Below are 15,447 nucleotides of genomic sequence, written 5' to 3' on the forward strand. Positions count from 1 at the left end.
TAACAATATGTTTGAACAGACATAGCTCCAAAACGCAACCAAATCTTAGATCAGCCTTTACGGGGCTTATGTAAACATAACTAGAGCTTTCTTATTACACCATCAACAGCCATGTCCATTCAACTCTTTTTTTGAGCTCCATATAAGCAGATTTTTTGAATCAGCATTGCTCCATAACGCAACCAAATTTTTGGTAAGTTTATACATAATTTGCATGTGTAAGGCTAGCACTTACTTCCTACATGAGCAAAAGCCATTTTTCTTGTCGTTTTTATTTTTGCATGTACTTTGGAAGGGCATAGCTCGAAAACGCAACCGATTCGTGAACAGTCCTTATACGGATTGCATGAGTACAACTAGTACTTACTTTCTATACCATCACGAGCCATATCCATATCATGTAAATTTGGTAACGATCACGCATTTTTCAGGCGCCATAAATACTTATGACAAACACTCAGGGCCGGCAGAGTGGCATATTTAGCTTCAGAGAGTTGCCCTCTATCCTCGGAACCCGACAAAATCCATATCGGTGATGGTTACCAAATTTGTTGTGACACGCCGGACCATTAGCAAAGCGAAAAATATGAAATAATTAGATTTGTCATTAATTGATCATGCACCTAATGATAATTGATAAATAATTGATGGTCTAATATTATACCTACCTAATATTATAGGAAAAATAGTACGAAGTCTTTTAGGGTCCTGTTATTATGAAATGGATCGCAATTATAACGCGAAGTTACTTTTAAATATTCTAAGTCTTTTTTGACTTATGTACTAAGAAAAATATACCGTTCGCCGAAGTTTGCAAAGCGAGAAGTCTAAAATAATACAGTTCGGTATTGGTTTTCGTAAACTTTATAGGAAACTAGATGATGCCCGCGACTTCGTCCGCGTGGATTTAGGTTTTTGAAAATCCCGTGAGAACTCTTTAATTTTCCGGGATAAAAAGTAGTCTATGTCCTTCCCCGGGATACAAACTATCTCTGTACCAAATTTCGCCAAAATCGGTTGAACGGTTGAGCCGTGAAAAGCTAGCAGACAGACAGACAGACATACTTTCGCATTTATAATATTAGTATGGATGGATATAAAACGAAGTCTCCATTTATGGTGCAAAATAAAAGGGATTTGTTTTTGAGACCGTAGATTATTTTTACCAAATAACTATTTATGATTCTCTCCAAGCTACGGAAACCTCGGTTGACGAGTCAGCACTTGACAGGTTTCTTAAATTCCTTAATTAAAAGTCGTGGGCCGAATAGTGACCGTGGTCTAGGTATATTTCTTTAGATTGATACATAACACAATCGTATAAGGAACACTGCAACATTTGACTCAGCCTAAACCGACGAATAGGCTTGATGTTATTATACTGATATAATTTGAAATGGGATGTCGTGGGAGGAACGACCCTGAATATACAAGTTGGTATGTTTTTGCGCATATTGTTTGGCCTTTTTTAAAAAGTTCCGTAATAAAACAAAGAACCCTTATAGTTTTAAATTTAAAAAAATTGGTAGTTTGTGGGTGGTATTTGCTGACAAAAGGTAAAACTATTAGGTATAATATGAATTAACTAATATAGTATAGGATCCCGCTATAGAACGACCTTCACCGAGCTGGTTAATGGATGAAACGTGTTTTATATTCAATTTAATATGTCAATAAATATATTGCATATGGGTTGCCTAAAAAATTTCAGTCCAGGATGATTAATTAATAATTTTATTTTTTTAAATCATTACTTAGACCAAGTTTGGATTTTTAAATTAGTACCTATTAAAAAAATAAAATTTCTTAATTTGTAAATAAAAACCATTAACATTAGTTTAGTTTTTATATCTATCGGTACTCCTAGCACTATTAACATTTGCATGTCGGTGACGCGACCGTGAAGTTCTTACCCATCCCGAAATCGCCCACCGCGCCTAAAGAGGTTTTCACTTCATACAATTAATTCAGGTTAGGAACCTCCTAAACATGAAAAGCGTGAGTCGAAAAACAATCTTTGTTCTACCCAGGTGGAGTGATATCTGATTAAATAACTGTTTTATGCGGTTTATTAGACGGTTTTTGGAAAGAAACTACCCTTTACCATTACTTTAAAAAATAATGATCGCCAAAGTATGTAGCTCCTATCATGGTTACGCAGCTAGATACCTATTGTGTGATCTGCTGTCAGTATAGATTACACATTAGGTATATTAGGTTTACCTACGTGACCAGTTTTTATATCACAAAAATTATTAGTTATTTTAATTTTTATTATGATGCGGATTGCAAAGTTTAATATGTAAAACATTTTTTATGTGTGAATAGTAAATTCACACATAAAAATTGTTTTACATAAGTTAAGTAATAACTTCGTGTGGCCAAATACTAAAACGGAGATCCCTACACAAATAGGGTTTCAGTTCAGACGCTTAAAAGTGTTTTTTTTGGGTTCCGATTTCCGAACCTCAAAAGGAAAAATGGAACCCTTTGGGATCACTTAGTTGTTTGTATGTCTGTCTGTTTCTATGTCGTGTCTGTCATTAAACCCATAGGGTACTTCCCTTTGACCTAGAATCATGAAATTTGGCAGGTAGGTCTTATAGCACACGTTAGGGGTAAAAATCCAAAAACCGTGAATTTGTGGTTATATCACAAAAAATAATAATTAGAATGTATTGATGAACAAAGTTTTCAACTTTCAAAGTAAGATTAATATACCAAGTGGGATATCATATGAAATAGCTTTACATTTTCATTCTAACAGATTATTATTTATTTTTACGCATAATAGTTTTTGATTTATCATGCAAAATGTCGAAAAAATACGACTATAGTACGGAACCCTCGGTGCGCGAGTCTGACACGCACTAGACCGGTTTTTTTAATCTAAAGCTAATTCCTAGTTCCATAGTTACGTTGTATGGATATAATTGCATCCGTACGAGGCAAAGTACGGGCTTATATTAGAAAAAGTACAAAAGGCCTTCCTAAGATACCTGTATAAACGTTGCTATGGATATTATCCTTTCCTATACCCAACCAAATTTCTGTTAGGTTGCTTAGGTTTCAACTCCCTGGAGGTCAGACGCATTTGCGACCAACTCAAAATTATGTGTCAAATTTTGCGAGGAGATGTTAATGCTCCAGAACTTCATAACCAACTGTGTCGCATACGTGTCCCTGAATCCAACAGTAATCTTCGTCCACGAAAAAATAAACTTTTCGTGGTCCCACATCATCGCACTGTTGCTAGATCTATGTCACCTATACCCCGTTCATTAGCATCATTCAACGCGCTTTTGGACAATAATGCTCAATGGGACCCATTTAATGATGGGTCTATAATACTGGTTCGGGAGTTACTGAAGTACGCTGAGAGCATTGCATGAATATGTCATTCAATGTTCTCAGCGTACATATTCAAAATTCTTTGATCTTTTATCGTTTTGTATTTTATGTCTTTTTTCTTGTACCTTTATTTGTATTTAAATTTATTATTAATCATCTAGTTAGTGTAAGTGGCACTGCCGTTCTAATTAGATATAAAATAAATAAAATAAAATTAAAATAAATAATGTCAAAATCAGATTTCAAATTAATGTCTAAAATAAATCTGTGGTAATGTGATATAGATAAAACTAGCTTGTGCTCGCGACATCGTCCGCGTGGATTACACAAACCCCAATTTTACTTCCTTAGGGGTTGAATTTTCAAAAATCCTTTCTTAGCGCATGTCTACGCGACTTCGTCCGCGTGAACTACACAAATTTCAAACCCCCTATTTTACCCCCTTAGGGGTTGAATTTTCAAAAATCCTTTCCTAGTCTTCGTCATAAAAGCTACCAGCCCGATCTGTCCAGTGGTTTGAGCTGTTCGTTGATAGATCAGTCCGTCAGCTTTTTATTTTATATTTTATAGATGCCAAAATCAGGCTTTAAATTCATAATCATCATGATCAACCCATCGCCGGCTCACTACAGAGCACGGGTGTCCTCTCAGAGTGAGAAGGGTTTTGGCCATAGTCTACCACGCTGGCCATGTGCGGATTGGTAGACTTCACACACCTTTGAGAACATTATGGAGAACTCTCAGGCATGCAGGTTTCCTCACGATGTTTTCCTTCACCGTTAAAGCAAGTGATATTTAATTACTTAAAACGCACATAACTCCGAAAAGTTAGAGGTGTGTGCCCGGGATCGAACCCCCGACCTCCGATTAGAAGGTGGACGTCCTAACCACTAGGCTATCACAGCTTTTCGGGTCACTTTAAATTAATGTTTCTCAAATAAATCTGTCTCGTTTTAATTGTAAAGTCAAAGTACGCTCGCAGATCTCAGCATGAGAAACTCGACACCAAAACGTCGCTATCTGAAAATTCTGACATTAGGTACACACTATACCTAGCAAAGTGCGCTCCTTATAACGGAACTCTTTTTGTGGCTAATCGATATCTATTAAAAATCGGGCTAATGCTACACACATACCTCTTATTTACCTCAGATCTGCAAATACGGAAGCTAAGCATAATGCGCTAGATCGTATTTTACGCCAGTTAAGTGTCCACCTTCGTCGGGAAATGATGACGTTTCTCACTTAGCCTTGAATTATTTTATTTAAAATGTCGGCTTTTGTTTATTTTTTTTAATATAATGAATGCACCGCAGTTTTATAAAGAAAAATACATTTTATAATATTTGGTAAAGTATCAGGAATGTAAAATAAGTACTATGATGTTTATTGTAATTTTTGAAAGGGCCTTTATTGTATAATGATTTGTATTATTAATAAGTAGGTATAGTGGAAGTTTTATTTATACCTACACCATTCGCCATTTTAAATTCGTTTAAAGATATGCGGCTATGTGTGGTTAATTAGCAAAATAACCAAATTCATTTATACTGATACAAGGTCGTGTCATACTTAGTTTTATAATAGCAGAAACAAAGAAAATATAGATAAATAACTCGTAATGTTCTCGTAATATAAAGAATCTCAACGCGGAACGGAAACCTAGCTGAGTTGTTAGTAATAGCGTAGTTGTTATGATAAGTATTAGTAAATAGGTAATTATATTACACCATATTTTTATAATTTTTTATAGTGTTTCACCTACACTTGAAGGAAATTTTCTAAATAATTTTAAATACACATCAAAAATTGCGAACCGGCAGGAATCGAACCCGCGTCTCCTGGGATCGCGCCCGATCATATATTACACCAGCTTACGCTCGCGACTTCGTCCGCATGGACTACACAAATTTCAAACCCCTATTTTACCCCCTAGGGGTTAAATTTTAAAAAAAAAAGGTTAACGGATGTCTACATCATAATAGCTATCTGCATGCCAAATTTCAGCCCAATCCGTCAGTCAGTCAGTCAGCTTTTCATTTTATACATAATATATTACTGGCTGATGCCCGCGACTTCGTCCGCGTGGATTTGCATTTTTCAAAATCCCGCGGGAACTCTATGATTTTCCGGGATAAAAAGTAGCCTATGTGTTAATCCAGGGTATAATCTATCTCCATTCCAACTTTCATCTAAATCCGTCCAGCTGTTTTTACGTGATTGAGTAACAAACATGTGCTTAGTTTCAGTTTTCTAGGTTCAAGAGCTTGGGCTGGGAGATGATGAGTCAGTCATTGATGAGCGCGTCAGGACTTTTTTATATGTAACTAGCTTACTCCCGCGACTTCGTCCGCGTGGACTACACAAATTTGAAACCTCTATTTTACCCCCTTAGGGGTTGGATTTTAAAAAACCATTTCTTAGCGGATGCCTACGTCATAATAGCTATGTGCATGGCAAATTTCAGCCCGATCCGTCCAGTAGTTTGAGCTGTGCGTCGATAGATTAGTCAGTCAGTCAGTCAGTCACCTTTTCCAGTTCAGTCATATATTTAGACTAGAGGGACCCACCCCGGCTTCGCACGGGTGCTTGAAAATAAAATATAGCCTATGTCACTCAGGAAGAACGTAGCTTTCTATTGGTGAAAGAATTTTCAAAATTGGTTCAGTATTCCAGTTCCAGTTAAAACAACAAACACTAGATTTCCTACTCTTTTACTGGTAAAATATAAACCACTTTTATTTAAACACTATTGCTACTCGTACCTACCTACTACCTGGACGTACGGAAATGCAAATGCTATCAATTATTGATTTCTAAATAGGTAACTTTAGGCGAAAATGGCCCGTTTTTCAGTTATTGATCGTTTTGTGTTCAGTAAAAACGTGGATTTGTTTCTTTGAATAATAATAAAAGAGGTATATATATTTCCAACATTTTATGGACCTGTAGGTAGCTCACATCCCAATTAATAATAATTATGAGCACTAAAATAAAAATAATCTTTAAAGATTTTCGATAAGAGCCCTCCAGTTTAGTAATAATAATGTATATTTTATTATATAATATAATAATTGTTATTTTCCTTGAACTTGGTTCTTGCTCTGCAGAATATCTTACAAAACACATTTTTAGCTGTATAGACGCAGGCATTATTTTGCGGAAATCCATGATATACAATGAACCAAAAGCTTAACTTGCCGCAATCTACTGAAATAGATGACGGGGTCTTCTCACGCCTCCTTACGGAAGCGGGGGAAATCCGTCTGGTTTGCCCCCTGCGGATGGTTGCTAGCGCGCACCGTGAAGACGGTGATACTGAAATAGATCAAATCTGCATGGTACAACATGCAGCATGCGATATGCATCACGCGCTCCCCACTGCTAAACATGCAGGAAAAGCCAGCCACCAATCAAGCAGTAGGCACCACCACCACGATACACCACTCAAGTACCCAAACACACTCAACGCACGTTTCGCCTCGACACCATGCACCATGCAGATTTGATCTGTTTCAGCGGATGCCGGCAATTTAAGCTTTTTTTTTTTTTTTTTTTAATTTATAACAAGCGTAGGTACACCAAATATTTACATTATTATTTTCTCGCCAAACTGGTGAGCCAGTTTGTTGGCGAGCTGGCGCTCCTTAAAAATAACTATAATCTACTATTAAATTGTACTTATGTATGTAAACTTAAAAATATTCTAACTTATAAACTTATACTCAGATTAAGGATTGATCGCTGCAGCGAAATGAACGCTTTAGAGATCAATCCTCAATCTGAGGTAACAAACAAAATAAACTAAAATAAAAAACAAATAATGATAATAAATTAAACAGTAAGGGGGTCCCTAAGGAAGTGTTCCTTTAACTTTTTCTTAAGCACCCCCTCACTGACCTTATTCTCTTCCCTTAACCACTCTATGCCGTTGTAAATTTTAGGTACCAAATATTCACTTAACCTTTCACCGTAGTAGTTACAGATTTTGGGTAACATGAATCTTCATAGCATTCTTCGTAGCTGGTTCATTGTACGCGTAACCAGGTAGTTATGCCATTTATATGTGTAAATAAATTCATCTAATCATCGTTCATTTTAGTAGAATACCTACTACCTGAGGCCCGCGACTTCGTCCATGTGGATTTAGAAGCTCAGTTCTCAAAATCCTTTCTAACGTTATACAGAATTTACTTGCAAAATACGAAGTTTCATCCACCTATTTAGGCTGTGCTTTGTCAATCAGTCAGTCGTTCACGGTACTATTTTATATTAATACTAGCTTATGCCCGCGACTTCGTCGGCACGCCCTACATACATTTCAAACCCCTATTTTATCCCCTTAGGGGTTGAATTTTCTAAAATCCTTTCTTAGCGGCTGCTCATTATGCATGCCAAATGTCAGCCAGATCCGTCCAGTAGTTCGAGTTGTGCGTTGATAGATAAGTCAGTCAGTCACCTTTTTCTTTTATATTATTTATATTTTTTTATTAAGGAACTTAATGTGAATACATGGCATCATGTTGGTCAAGATCTAAAATGCTTATTTTGATCGTAAGGTTAGAATGCTTATTCTTATTCGTAGACCATCCTGCCTCATGGACTAGTTTACCTTCATAACTTAGTAAATGAAAAGACTTGTCTGTCTACACATATGTAAAAAGACTTGTCCTGAATGACTAAGGCCGAGATCTATAAGAACGTACTTTGACTTTCCTCAGACTTTACTTCGAGATAAAACGAGATAGTTCAGAAGTCTGAAATCATAAATTATACTCTATAGATCTCAGCTTGACTGATCTATCAACGCACAACCTAAATCACTGGGGTTGGACAGTAAGTTCCATTTATAACGTGGGCGCTCACTAAGAAAGTATATTTGGAAAATCTTCGCCTAAGGTTAAATATGCGACGAAAGTTTCTATGAAAATCCATCATTGATTAAATTGAAAATTGCTACTTAGGTTTTTTTTAAATCTTTATTTAGAGAGCTTGGTCGCTACTACGTCGCTCTATAAAGGTTACATAGCTTAGGTATATTATAATTGCTTCCTCTTTAATCTTACTGCACTTATATAAAGTTCTTTCATATGCTTAATAAGTTCTAAATTGCCTAAAAATATATTAATTCCACCAATATATCTTAGATCACTAAAACGATTAAAAATCATTTGCCACATAGACTCGTTCCGGACACACTCCATCAAAATATGGAAGACGTCCTCCACCACATCACAATGTGAACAGTTTGGTGAGGGAGACTTACCCATTAAATAAGCGAATTTGTTTAATGGAATGTGTCCCGAACGAAGTCGTAAGGCGGTAATAAATTGCTAAGTTTAGATTGTGGGTTAAAAATGTAGAAAAACGTGTTTCATGAGTTTTGAAAATTCTACCTCTAAACGGGTTAAGTAGAGGATGAATTTTTTTAATGAAAGTCCGTTATTTTTTACATCCATGAAAATTGATATTTGAGTTTTCAATAAAAAATGGAGAAGTACTTACTTGTTCCAATTTTTTGGAAATTCCACGCTCTCATTGATTGTCATGAACTCAACTTGAGCGAATCGAGGTGGGCTAGCTAGTCTATTATATATTATTGATTCGACGGGGTCTTGCTGATGAAATCACGTCAAGGGTGCTTAATTATAGGTCTGTCGTACCTTGGTAAGAATGTTATACAATATTAAAATTAAAATTGCACACCTTTTCACGAACAGCGGGGTGATTCGCTAACCCAGTGTCTAACACTGAATGATAGCTACCAAGCTCATTTGACATTGTTTGGTTCTACATTGCTGCTTCATTGAGTGATATTAAAATATTTTTTTGTAGAAAACTTTTAAGGGCTTAAAAATAAATGTCAAATGAGCTCGATGGCTATCATTCAGTGTTAGCGAAGGCAGCAGTCGCTGCCTACTGATGAACAGCTGAGCAACAGCTGAAGATCAGTTGATCATTCGTTTACGTTACCTTGTATAATTTGTGATCGTACTTCAAAGTAACACTTTTTTTAACTAGAATTTAGATTTAATAGTTTATCATAGTCTAATGAAATATGTTTACAAGATCGATCACTAATAAAAAAGAGGATAATAATATTTTTATATATCAATAAAGCAGATTGTTTTAGTGTCCGCGCAAACTTATTGTAGGTATATGGACGAAGTTTGTAACCACGGTAAATACTCGTATACTATAAACCTGCTACAAGTTCATAACTTGCCAGAACCCCGATTCGCTCGCTGAAATAAAAAGAAGACGAAACCACTCTGCAACGCCATTGCATGTTTTTAAAACTAGTCTTTTTTCCTTATGTATACAAAATTGTTTTAAAACAAAAAAAATGTTCTGTTCCGTAAGCCAGTGTCGTTAAGTAAAACAAGTGTCTTGTATACTTGTATTTTTTAGGGTTCCGCACTCGAAGGGTACCAAAGAAAAAGTCTACCAAAATTGGACAGCTAGAAGTGGCTTATTTTCAAGATAGCCGCTGCTGCATTGAAAATTTAGTGTAAAACTGTTTTTTTTTTTAATTTCTAACCACAAAATCACTACACATGTTGTACGCGAAAGTGTGTTTGTTTGATGGTTTGCCCTTCAATCACGCTGTAACGAAGCAACGGAACAACGTGATTTTTTCATGGATATTTTTAAAGACAGAGTGATATATGCTATTTTTATTCCGGAAAATGAAATGGTTTAGTAGATTTTTAAAAACCCAAATCCAAGCGGATGAAGTCACGGATATCAGCTTTTAAATATAATAGAAAGATTTTTTATTCAAATATGCTTTTTCAAGCACTTCTGAATCGTTAAGTGAATCTACCACTGCGCACTGGTTCGGATGAACACCAAGTTACTTACTGTCTTCAAATATTCAATTTACCATAATATTAAGCTATGGGTAAATAGTTGCAGTCTGTTGTATTACCCCATAGCAAGATTCTATAAGACAAACATAATCATCATCATCATCATCAACAACCGATAGACATCCACTGCCGGACATAGGTCTCTTGTAGGGACTTCCACGCGCCACGGTCTCGCGCCGCCTGAATCCAGCGGCTCCCTGATATCCGTCCACCTAGTGGGGGGGTCTTCCAACATGTCAATGTCATTACTCTTTCAAAGAGCTGCATTATGGGCCTTTGAAAGTAGTTTCGACAACTGCAAAGTGTCGCTACTAGATGGCATTAACAGTCGCTTAGTACTGAGTAAAAAATACATATCAGGAATTTCGTCACTGGCAGTAAGCGTAACCGTGGCCTAGCGGTCAAAGGCGTCGGGCGCGATATCCAGAAGACGCAGGTTCGAATCCTGCCGGTTCCGCAATTATTGTTGATACGTATTTAAAATTATTTAGATACTTGTTTTTGTTTATAATGATCAGTTTTAGATAAAAAATAATATATTTTGATAAAATCTAACATTAAAAAAATTATATATATATCTGGGGTAGGTACATTTATACGCCCTTTGATTTAATGCCACATGAAAATACGCGAGAAATTCTACGTGTTGTCATATTTATTTTTAAATATGTACCTATACTTTTTCTTTGTATCCTTCATATTATTATGATATTTTACATTATTGAGTTATTCTTACGTTATAGATTTTATTTAACATTTAAACTGAACTTACGAAAATTATAACAAATCCGATTTTGTTTTGTTTAAAAATAATACTTAGGTACTAAGTAGTTTTTGTTTGACCTCGTACCCTACCTACCGCGTTTTAATGCTCAATTATGCTAGAAGGGATCGGGCGGAGGAAAGAAAAATTTAAAAATATTAATTTTCAACTTTGTTTAAATAGGTATTTTTCTTTTCTTTCGGCTCTCGATTTGGCCGTGGCTATAGTAACTGCCCTACCGAAAAAGCCGTGCCACCAAGCAATTTAGCGTTCCGGGACGATACCGTGTAGAAACCGATAAGGGATATGGGATTAATTAAACTGCAATATGCCTTTTCCAGTACTGCATCATCACTTACCATCAAGTGAGAGTGCAGTCAATGGCTAACTTGTAATAGAATAAAAAAAATCTTTTTTTACTAGCTGTGCTCTCGAGTGAAATTTCTTAAAATCCTGTTTTAGTGGAGATCAACTACCTAATAGGTATTAGATCTCAACTAAAACAGGATAAACATATAGAAAAAATATGCAAAATCTTAAGACTTGACGAGACCAGACTAGCTTTCTTCCGCGACTTTGTCCGCGGTATATAGTTTATTTCACTTCTGGATAGAGTAGCTTTCTATTCTAATCGTGAAAGAATTATTAAAATTGGTTTGGTAGTTTCAGAGTTTATCAATTACAAACGAACAAGCAAATGAATCTTTCCTCTTAAATAATGGATTTTAATAAAATATATACAAGTAAGTATAAGTAAGTATCTAAGCATATAAAAAGACTTTTCCTGACTGACTGACTGATCTATCAATGCCATACAGCTGGGGTTAGAAAAGTGAAATATTGACTCTAGGTTGCTTTTATGCCGTAGGCACTCACTGAAAAAGGATTTTTGGATATTCATCCTTGACGTGGTGAAATAGGGGATGGAAGTTTGTAAAGTCCGTAATTTTTCAAGTTAAATCCATTAAAATTGGTATTTAGGTTTTAGGTTTAAAATGAAGAAATACGAGTACGTGTTTTTGAAAATTCTGCTTCCACAGGTTAAAGAGAGTATGAGAGTTTGTGTGAAAAGCCTTTATTTAACAAGTTATATCTATGAAAATTGGTATTTGGGTTTTCAGTCAAAAATGGAAAAGTATTTGTATTATAGTTAAAGACCTGTGAAATACATAGGCTCCTTTTTATCCCGGAAAATCAAAGAGTTCCCCGGGATTTTAAAAACCTAAATCCACGCGAACGATGTCGCCAGCATCAGTTTGTTCATAACATAATTATAAAAATTATCTCAATTATTTTTATGATCCTACTACACGGGATGCAACATCGATACACAGATATACAATGGAAACTAGTCGGTATAATTTTTAATTCCCTCTGTCTGCAAACTAATCAAAAGAAATAAATACGTAATTTAATGTTTAATGTTTATAAATTAATTATTTAACGTTAATTTTAACACCAAGCAATCTTTATAGGAATTTATTAATTGAATATTTACTTATGTGCATAATTTTATTGTAATAGTAGCTGACCTGGCGAACTTCGTTCCGCCTAGCACTCGATTCAAATTTTTTAAATTTTTCTCTCCGTAAGAACCATTCTCGTACTTCAAGGAATATTATAAAAAAAGAATTAGCGAAATCGGTTCAGCTGTTCTCGAGATTTGCGATGAACAACACATTTAGCGATTCATTTTTATATTATAAAATTATTTTTATTACTTTTTATTAAACATTTACTATTACAAAAAAATTAACTTGGTGCAATATTTTAGAGTTAACTTTGTTTATTCAAATGCGTGTTTGAAAACATATAATAATTGTACTCAGGGTGACACTGATTATATTATTACGCACCATATAACCTAGTTTATTGTTTTATAATTTTTCATTAATGATTTAAATATTTAAACTGTTTAAGAATCATTAAGAAAACGTTTTAATTTTTTGTAATTATTGAAAAATAAAATAAACTTTTTAACTGTATAAACTTGTACTTGTTTTTACTCTTTTGATCTTATAAATAGTTAAGATGAAGATGAAATACTCACTTTTTAAATTAGTACACTGGTAATCCGTAAGCATGCACGATTCGTGAATACGCAAAATAGAACACGCGCACTACCACTATGTGCTAGAATGAAACTATTAAAAAAATAATCTCAACAAATGCGCGCAGGATCACGACTCCTTTACATCACTGGTACTGCAGGCGTGGTGCTTCAAGTTTTATTCATTGAAGGAATCGCGGTGACACTCTTACCGTGACCTCACATTCATGATCAAGTTCATCGCAGGCTTGTCGATACTGACGTCACATCCACAACTCGGAGCGCAACGTACGAACACATTGCTTGCCCAATAACTAGTATTTCGGCGTTAGGTCCGACAGTCATCAGTAAAATTCATTAGACGTTATAATTAATTTCGGTTTTATGCTTAAAATCTGTAATGAATATTAATGGGAGCTCAAAATTTTTGTATTAATTCTTGCATAGATTATCTAAAGTTTCCTTTAAGTAGGAGATATATTGTATTGTTATTATTGGACTCAGTTTTAGCTTTTAGGTACTGAATTTTACTTTAATGGCATTACTATTAAGCTTTACTAGTCCCGCTATGATAAATCCCGCTAAATCGCTATGATTTGCGAAAATGTTCCAAGTACCTACTAAATAAGGGCGTGGTCAGCATGAAAACAAAAAAGTTAAACATCAACTGATGTGAGTGGGTCATATTAATTATTGTATCGACAGCTACAATAATAAATAATAATAATAATAAATTCATCAGAATGCAGGTGACATAATATAGTTATATATTTAAAAAAAAAACCGTTTTGAATAATCACAAACACTAAAAAGTAAAAAGAATTTAATTTATTACCCAACATATTATGAATACAAGAGTTATTGTAGTTCTATAGTAATATTTTTTGTAGCCGGTGCCAATTAGCCGCACAAACCGTCTATCTACTCTTCATATTGTTTTGTGACTCCACATTGGCACCTCATTGTACTCTTGTATACATAATATTATGTTGGGTAATAAATTAAATTATTTTTACTTTTTAGTGTTTGTGATTATTGAAGTCGGTTTGTTTTTTTGAATTTCTTTTATTTTACAATTTTTAGTAGCCCCATTGTACTAAAATGTGATATGCTTGGTTAAACCCCTACTGTTTACTAAGCTATTACACTGATCGCGAGCAATTTACTCTTATCCATTAAGGATAGTCCCGTTCTCCATCTCCGAAGAGATTCATCAGAACTTTACCAAATTAAAACTTTATTCTTAGTACAGTAACACTTTGATAGCTTTTTTAGTTTAATAAAATATATTATACATGATATTATATTTTTTTTCTTTTTCAGGTACAACGGTGCTCTACTCGCTAAGTATAAGAAGTCGGTTAATAATAGTATAGTGAAGGTATAAAAGGTTCATTAGTGGTAAGTTTTGTGCTTTTTATTTAATATCTGACACTGATTTAATATCTGTAAACTTCGTCAAAATCGATTAAACAGATGGGCCGTGAAAAGCTAGCAGACAGACTGACAGACAGACTTTGCAATTATATAGTATTACTATTACGTATTGTACTTTGGAAAATATTAGATTACTTGCACTAACATTCTTTATCTGTGATTTATATTCAAGTGACAACGAATGAATCTGTGATCACTGATCAGTAAAGAAATTGAAATTTCGAGGTAAAGATATCTAAGTGTTTTACAAAGTCATTCTTAGCTATATTTTTGTCGGGATACTGCCATGACCATTTTCTGTTACTTCTTTTTAGGGTTCCGTACCCGAATGGCAAAAAACGGAACCCTTATAGATTCGTCATGTCTGTCTGTCTGTCTGACTGTCTGTCCGTCCGTATGTCACAGCCACTTTTCGCCGAAACTATAAGAGCTATACTGTTGAACTGATATTATGAGTCTGTTTTTACTGTTAAAATTGGCCAAAGTTGATATATTCGTGGCGGTTATTTGAGGTCTAAGTTTCTTAAATAGGGCATATATTCTTTTCCACAGATGCTCTCTGCGTGGGCGAATAAACTTGAATTATGTATTTTCTTTTATGATTTTCGAATTCTTAACATATACTAGTCTTATTAGGGGCATCGAACTCTACTACTATACTGTTACTACTACTCCATCTTTCTAAACAGTAAAACCAATTCCATATTGGTGTGGGGGTGCTTTTTCACCAGATATGTGCTTTATGCAGCTATGCTGTGTGGAGGTCAACAAAGATAAGCTACGAAACTATTTGACCGTTTCCATGAATCCTAAGCGGTGTAGCGGAGCGGGTAAGATTTGCTAACTGCTATGATGATGCGCCGCCGCGAGGTAGCTGTGCAAGCTACACCACCCACACATCCGTAGCTCCAGTAGCTCCCATCAGTGACTCTTATACATAGCACGCCCATAAAACAGCATTGCTTCGTTGAACC

At 35.0% G+C, this 15,447-nt stretch overlaps 2 protein-coding genes and 1 long non-coding RNA gene across 4 annotated transcripts in view; 2 read left to right on the plus strand and 1 right to left on the minus strand.

Annotated features, from left to right (window-relative positions):
* Flo2 (flotillin-2) overlaps positions 1 to 15,447 on the plus strand; it is a 240,649-nt gene that overhangs the window by 53,632 nt on the left and 171,570 nt on the right. The gene's annotated exons all lie outside the window — the stretch shown is intronic.
* Positions 1 to 15,447, minus strand: part of LOC117985599 (glucose dehydrogenase [FAD, quinone]-like) — an 87,329-nt gene that overhangs the window by 18,053 nt on the left and 53,829 nt on the right. The window contains exon 1 of one of the 2 annotated variants that reach the window (XM_034972363.2): positions 13,037 to 13,200. The exons of the other annotated variant lie outside the window; for it this stretch is intronic. The gene's annotated coding sequence lies outside the window, so the exon portion shown is untranslated. Of the gene's footprint in view, positions 1 to 13,036; positions 13,201 to 15,447 lie in introns of those variants that run through there. 2 annotated transcript variants of the gene reach the window in all.
* LOC138402780 (uncharacterized) overlaps positions 14,422 to 15,447 on the plus strand; it is a 91,289-nt gene continuing 90,263 nt past the window's right edge. The window contains exon 1 of the long non-coding RNA XR_011237114.1: positions 14,422 to 14,437. This is a non-coding gene — a long non-coding RNA (uncharacterized lncRNA). The remainder of the gene's footprint in view (positions 14,438 to 15,447) is intronic.

This window comes from Maniola hyperantus, chromosome 9, assembly GCF_902806685.2.
Source record: "Maniola hyperantus chromosome 9, iAphHyp1.2, whole genome shotgun sequence".
NCBI lineage: Eukaryota > Metazoa > Arthropoda > Insecta > Lepidoptera > Nymphalidae > Maniola > Maniola hyperantus.